The sequence below is a fragment of the Halyomorpha halys genome, unplaced genomic scaffold (genome assembly GCF_000696795.3).
Source record: "Halyomorpha halys isolate HHAL.00 unplaced genomic scaffold, Hhal_1.1 Scaffold1075.1, whole genome shotgun sequence".
NCBI classification, from domain to species: domain Eukaryota; kingdom Metazoa; phylum Arthropoda; class Insecta; order Hemiptera; family Pentatomidae; genus Halyomorpha; species Halyomorpha halys.
In genome coordinates this window covers 93,640-100,648 of record NW_027115455.1, presented here as the reverse complement: position 1 = coordinate 100,648, position 7,009 = coordinate 93,640, and the positions used below count along the sequence as shown (strand labels likewise).

At 37.8% G+C, this 7,009-nt stretch overlaps 1 protein-coding gene across 7 annotated transcripts in view; it reads left to right on the top strand.

The window, feature by feature from the left end:
• PSR (Bifunctional arginine demethylase and lysyl-hydroxylase PSR) overlaps positions 1–7,009 on the top strand; it is a 100,094-nt gene that overhangs the window by 88,510 nt on the left and 4,575 nt on the right. The window contains exon 8 of one of the 7 annotated variants that reach the window (XR_010844845.1): positions 524–711. The exons of the other annotated variants lie outside the window; for them this stretch is intronic. The gene's annotated coding sequence lies outside the window, so the exon portion shown is untranslated. The remainder of the gene's footprint in view (positions 1–523; positions 712–7,009) is intronic. 7 annotated transcript variants of the gene reach the window in all.

Sequence of the window (7,009 nt, the reverse complement as noted above, 5' to 3'; positions counted from 1 at the left end):
TCGAATGCCTTACCCATAGTATCCAATAAGCAAATTGGACGATAGGTTGGCGGATCTTCCAGTCTTCCCTTACTCTTTGAAAAGAGTACAAGGTGCTGTCTCTTCCAAGGTTTCGGAATTGAGCCTTCACAAATGCACGAATTGAAGAGATCGATGAAAAGATCCGGCCGTTTCCTGAGAGCCACCTTCATAGCTAAATTAGGAATTCCGTCCAATCCTGGTGCCTTGCCATGTTGTAGGTCCAAGGCGATGTCCTCTATCTCTTCCTGTATAATTTGTGGAAAATCCCTTATATATGTATATATTGTCTAAACTTTCAATAGTATTCGCCTGTTCAGGGAATAGTCCTCTGACAATACGGTCTACAACATTTGATCTCGTGGGAAGCTGCATCGTACCTTTACATAGTTTCTTAAGTGCTATTTTGTAAGGTCTACCCCATGGGTCTGCATCCATCTCATCGCAGAGTTCTCTCCAGCACTGTCGTTTGCTTTCTTTAATTTTATAATGAGGTTCCTTCTAGCTCTCTTGAACTCTTCTTGCAACACAGAAAATTCCGGCAGACGTCTCGCTCGCTGGTAACGTCTTCTTGCTTTGTTGCAACACCTGCGAAGATCGTCAATAGTATCCGTCCACCAGTACACTGAGGAATGATGTTTCCCTGGATTTGAACGGGTCATAGCTGCATCACAAGCCCCAGATATAAAAGAGGTCAGTATACGCGCCTTTTCTTCGGTTGACCCTTTTAATTCACTCATCCTCTAGCATTAAATTGAATGAAGCGTCATCAAAAGTTTTAGTCCTCCATCGACAACTCTTCTTTCTTGTAGGCACATGCAGTGTGATCAATATAGCGTGGTGATCACTGTTTGTATAAAATCTACAAACCTCCCAAGTAGCGATCCGATGCATGCGTCCACTGACAAATGTCAAATCAATGATAGATGATCTACCTGCTCTTGTGAACGTCGGGTTTGTTCGGGAGTTCATAAGGATCATATCATTTAGTTGTGCGAATGCTTCCTGGGGAACTTCACCTCGTCAATTTGTTATTCTACTTCCCCATTCCGTTGCCCATGCGTTGAAATCACAAGCTGTGATTGTTGGATTATGGCAACTAGCCTCTAAGACAATGCGATCCAACAAATTCGCAAAGTCTTCTATTGTGATGCTGGGATAAGTGTAGCAGCTAAAGATGTACACATTGTTGATCTTCGCCATACAAAGCCGGAGTGCGATGTAGTATTCACTTCCTGAATAGCTTGGGAATTACAGACCCAAATAGCAGCTTTACCACTGGCATCAGATACCCACTAGTTCCCATCCAGATTTTTATATTTTTCGCTGAGAATAGCAACGTCAATGTGCTGTTCCTGTACCGTTTGGTAAAGGAGATCCTGAGCAGCTTCGCAATGGTTCAAATTCAACTGGAGTATCCTCATCTACGATGTTGTTGGATTTGCGTCATGGTTTTCAATGTTGAACGGAAAGCTGGACACTTACTACTTCCGCTGGGGTGGTCAGCGTCACCATTTCCCGCACATAATGCGCATTGTGGTTTCTGGTCACAGTCAGTAGCTTTGTTACCCGCTTTACCACAGTTTCAACATAGGGAGGTCCTATCCTTTCCAATACCGGGCCATATGTCTGTACTCCCAGCAACGGAAACACTTTGCAACTCTAAGTCTTTCGCGTATACCGCTACCAACAAGGCCTACTCGAACCTTTCCTTTAGCCATAACCTTCCTAGCTTGGAGAACCGGAAGTGAAATAACTGCTAATGTGTGTGTGTGCGTGCGTGCAACTTAAGTATTGGCGAAAGCAGAATGTCAAAAAAGAGAAGAAGGAATAAAATCTGACACGCTTAAACTGCTGTAAAATACTGGTTTTATTGGGTTCAGTACACCTCTTTATGTACATTCAACTGACCCCACCAGTTTATAAACAATCCTCGTAAACTAATACTATATAATATAATAACATAGAAAACAAAAGCAATAAAGAACAACTATTTACAATAAAAAGAAATCCTATATACACATCATTATAAAAACTCACGAGCTTCCTTAAAGAAACGCTAAATACATAATTTAAACCTAAAAATAAAATTTAAAAAAAATTACATACAGTAAATGAACAAGTTAAAAAGAAAAAGAAATTATTTACAAAAATCAAAAACATAGCATGAAAGAGACAATATTTACAAAAATCAATAACAATATTAAAACAATAAGTAGAATAAGTAACTAATTTTTCTGTAGTACGAGAACACTTCAGTTATTATATTGTCATTGCCGGAAGTTTTAATTCTTCAATGTGGACAGTGCTCCTCATTTTGGGCTCTCTGATACTTTCTATTGTAACAATATTGTGTTTCCTTATAATTATCACCCTGAATGGACCTTCGAATCCCAAAGAGGATCTCAAATGGTGAAAACCCCGTAACTGTATGTACGGAATGATTGTATGCCGCAATCACCTTAGGCATTGCTACATCCGGTTCCAATCCCTTGTCGATCTGATGTAAGCGAAGATGGTCACTCAATGTGCCATGAAGCCATTCTATGTTTCCTCTGCTCTTGGGGTGCCCTGGTGTGTTTAGATGCCATGTTACGTCCAGGTCTTTCATTTCTGTTCGAATCATGGCATTGTCGAATTCTCTGCCTGAATCTGATGAGATACCCTCTGGAACTCCGTAGAATTGGAACCACAAACGGAGAGCTGCCAACACTGCTTCTGACGACTTGTCCTGCACCTAGTGCACCATTGCCGCCTTACTGAAGAAATCAATTATGGTGATCCATTTAAATCCTCTCCATGATTTCTCTCCCGATAATTTGAGCCCAAATTGCCTAATTCTCTGGAATACGCTGTGTAAATGCTAAACGTGTTCTTCTTCGTTCTTTCTGAACACTAGGAGATCGTCCATATAAATCTGACATACAGATTCGTCAATTCCCCTCCAAAACTCATCCATCAGGCACTGGAAGGTCATGGGAGCATTTTTGAGACCAAATGTAAATGCTGTCTTATGTTGATCCTTCGAGTGCATTTTAATTTGATGATATCCAGCCTTCAAGTCTAAAGTGCTAAATACTATAGCTCCGCTCATCCTGTCCAAAATGTCTTCAAATCTGGGGATCAGATACTTCTTGTCTTTGGTATTCTCGTTCAGCTTCCTGTAATCTATTACCACCTTGTACTTTTCGGTGATTTCATATGGTGCACTCTTCTTTTTTACTGTCCACAACGGACTATTGTACGGGGAAGTACTGTCAATAATTATTCCCTGGCATTTTAACTTTGAAGCTCTTCCCAGATGTGGTAACATAGCGCCTCGGGGTATCTCCTCTCTTTCATGTATCTCACTTTGTCTTGTTTTAGTGAGATCTCATGGACCGTCCTCCCGGTCGTCCCAAGCTTGTCCCCTTCTTTAAAAAAGATCTTCATATTCCCTCCTAAGGCTTCATCTCCAGTCCTCGGTCTGATTGATTGCTCCAACCCGAGGGCCCGCGTTCTTCTATCCCCTTGACTAACTCGGTTCCGTGATTCTTCAGTCTCTGACATTCCCGATGTTTCCGTCGATTAACCAGATGATCTACTGAACCTCTGGTTCCTTCTCCGTATCCGTTGGGCGTTGATCTCTATTGGTTCACCCCGGCCCACATCCCTTCTTCGGTACATGTTTGGGCACTGTTTGGCTATGTGCCCCTTATTTCCATTTTCAAAACACCTTGTGCGTGAGCAGTGGGCCACTAAGTGTCCCACTTTCCCGCACACATGACATTTTCTATCCTCAGGGTGCCCACTGCTTCTTGGTTTTACCTGCCTCCTTTTGGTGATAGCTACTCTTTCCTTCCTACTATGGCAGTATTCATTTCTTCTCCATAGAACTGGATTAGTCCTCGGACGATTATAAGCAACTCTCACCCATCCTTTTTCTTCTGTTTCCATACGGGACTCTTCCTCTCTGGCGCTGGTGTCAATTAGTTCCTGCGTACACTCTAGGCTCTCTGGGGATTCCCTCCTTCTTCCCCAGCTTCTTTGCCAACTGAATCTTTAGTACATTGGATTGGAATTTCATCTGACCCTGTACCTGGATTGTCCCCATCATTTCGCTGAGTTTATTGCTGATTCTATTGTAGCGTGCCAGGAGTTCCACGGCATACTGCCCTTTAGACTGTCTTGGTTTCTTCTTCTACCTAATCATCATAAATATGTCCTCTTCTGGGGTCCAACGTCCTCCTCCAAATGCCCTCTTCAATCTCACCTTGATCACGCTCCAGGGTGTCCGAGGATACTTCTTTTCACCCTGCAGATGACTGCTGTCTTTAATGCCTCAGCATCCTTAATTCTCCGGTCTCTCCTGTGAATTTCTCCAAGTTCGACACTGCCTTCCTCAGGTGCTGGGCGGTTACCATACAGACCTTAATCCACTCTAACATTATGGCATGAGCTTGTGCTAAAGAGACTTCCGGTAATGGCTCCATCTCCCGGTTTACTGCAGCTACAGGTTGGTTGCCTGCTGCTAGAGGTTGGTTGCTTGAAGCGGGTTGGTGTAATTCTGACCTTCGATGTTTAGAACTGCTGCTTTCACTGTTCCGTTACCTGCCATTAATCAGAGAGACTAAAATTTGTTCTGGTATTGAAAGGTCCCGGGTTTCGGCACCACTTTAGTATCGGCGAAAGCAAAATGTCAAAAAAGAGAAGAAGGAATAAGATCTGACATGCTTGAACTGCTGTAAAATACTGGCTTTATTGGGTTCAGTACATTTCTTTATATACATTCAATCAGCTGATCCCCTCAATCAGCTAACATCGAAATAACAGCTGACTCAGACTGTAACTTATGTATGTATATATATATACATACAAAAAAATATTATATGTATATACATACAAAAAAATTCCACGTTTAAATTGTCCAGCTATATATATATATAGATCAATCCAGATCGATTATTGGTATCAATTCTGTCCTTCAATTTACTATAATAATTTTTCATTTTATTGTTGGGTCTATAACTTGAGGAGTATTCATTAACTTCTTAATTTAATTCAATTTAATTTAATTCATAACAATTCTTATTAATTACTATTTTGTTTTCTGTTTTATCTTTTGAAGTTTTAAGGTTAATTTCCCAAATCTTGTAATTTAATTTTTTGGTTGAAATTTTTTTAAGGATATTTTAAATATCTTATTCTTTACTATATGTAATCTACTTGTAGCAGTTATTCTTATTGTTTAATTTATAAAGTTATCAATTACATTAAATTTCATATAATATGGGTGACAAGAATATTCATTCAATATCACATTACTTCTTGTTACTTTTTTGTCTATTCTGTGATTATATCCTTACCTTGCCTTATCATCAGCATGTCTAAGAATATTAATTTTCCTTCATTTTCTAATTCCATTGTAAGCTTTAATCTGTCATGGTTTACATTTTTGTTAATGGCTAAGTTTAGAACCAAATTTATAAATGTACATCCTATGAAAATATTCATTAAAATTCAGAGAATAGAGTTGTTAATTTAAAATTAGATCAACCCAATCCAGTTTAAAAAAATAAAATAAAATTTTAAAAGATTAATTATTCGAATATTTTGTATTCATGGTGATTTTTTTTTTTTTTATTTGTCATTCTTTTGACTACCAATTTTCCATCCTAAAGTCATTCTAATCACGGAATTGAGTCCTTATTATTGGTCAGGAGTCCTTCGGACTTATCCAGGAATTTCCACCAACCATGACATCCACCACTTATGGTGTTCATACCATGGAGCTTCCCTACATTATATTGAGATCTGCAGGAGGAAGATATATCTTTTATATAATAAGTACATTAACTGATGTTTCTTTGTCAATTGCAAAAAATAATTTCTTATCCATTTTCACACTTACAACATGCCTTTTTTTAATCAAGTGTTAACCCATTTCTGTAAGGTAGACTATTCTAATCTCACGGTAGTGGCTTCCTGCAAAGATCACATTCTTCCTTAAGTTATAATTTTTGATTTCTACATTATATATTGTATAAAACATTGTAAAAGAAAACAAGATGTATATATATATATATATATATATATATGTGTGTGTGTGTGTGTGTTGACGGTTTAATAGTTACTTTTTTATTACAAATTTTTATCACTCTTAAAACTGGTAACATAGGTTATCTTACGATATGAGAGTAAAATATTCTGTTAGTTGCTTTACTGAAAAGTTCATCAACCCTTCAATTATTTTTAAGTTTTATATCCTAACTGTCACATATTTAAGGTTAGCAACCTTATAAATATTTTAATCCTCTCTGGGCTACTTCCCTTTTATAGTGTTTATCAATGCTGTTCACAAACTATGGAATAATGAATTCAATTTCAGGCATCGCTAGGGATTTTTTCTTGGAAAAGTAGCTGTTCGATTTTGATAACTGATATGAGGATTGTTAAGAACTAGGTATAACTGATCACTACACTGAATTTACCTAATTATTAAGTTCCTACATCATCATAAGCAGTATTTTGTGAACTGATTGTTCAGTGTAAAGAATAAGTCTATAAAGCCTTCTAACTCTTTTGGTCTATCAGTTTCCCTCTGCTGTTCCCGGTGAGTCTTGCCTTTTGAATGTTCTTCTTTGCTAATTGTTCCCTTTTAGTTATAGGTTGTCCTCTTTCTTGTACAGTGAAACTTCTCTAAATGGGCACCTCTTTTAACTATTTTATTTAGGTTTAGCCCAACAAGGTACATATTTTATACAGTTGAATTCCTCTTATCTGAGCCCAGATACTAATTTTATTTCCCATAAGCTCTTTTCACTCCTATATGATGGACACAAGTTATAAAGTATAAATGTACAAATTCATAATTCAATAACTAAATTTTGTGGTTCACTTATTTTGTGGAAAAGTTAAATAATACTATTTTTCTGCCAAATACATTTGAGTATTAATGAAAAATTAAATTAAATAAAAAGTATGTATTTTATATTTGTTTGCACTTAATCAT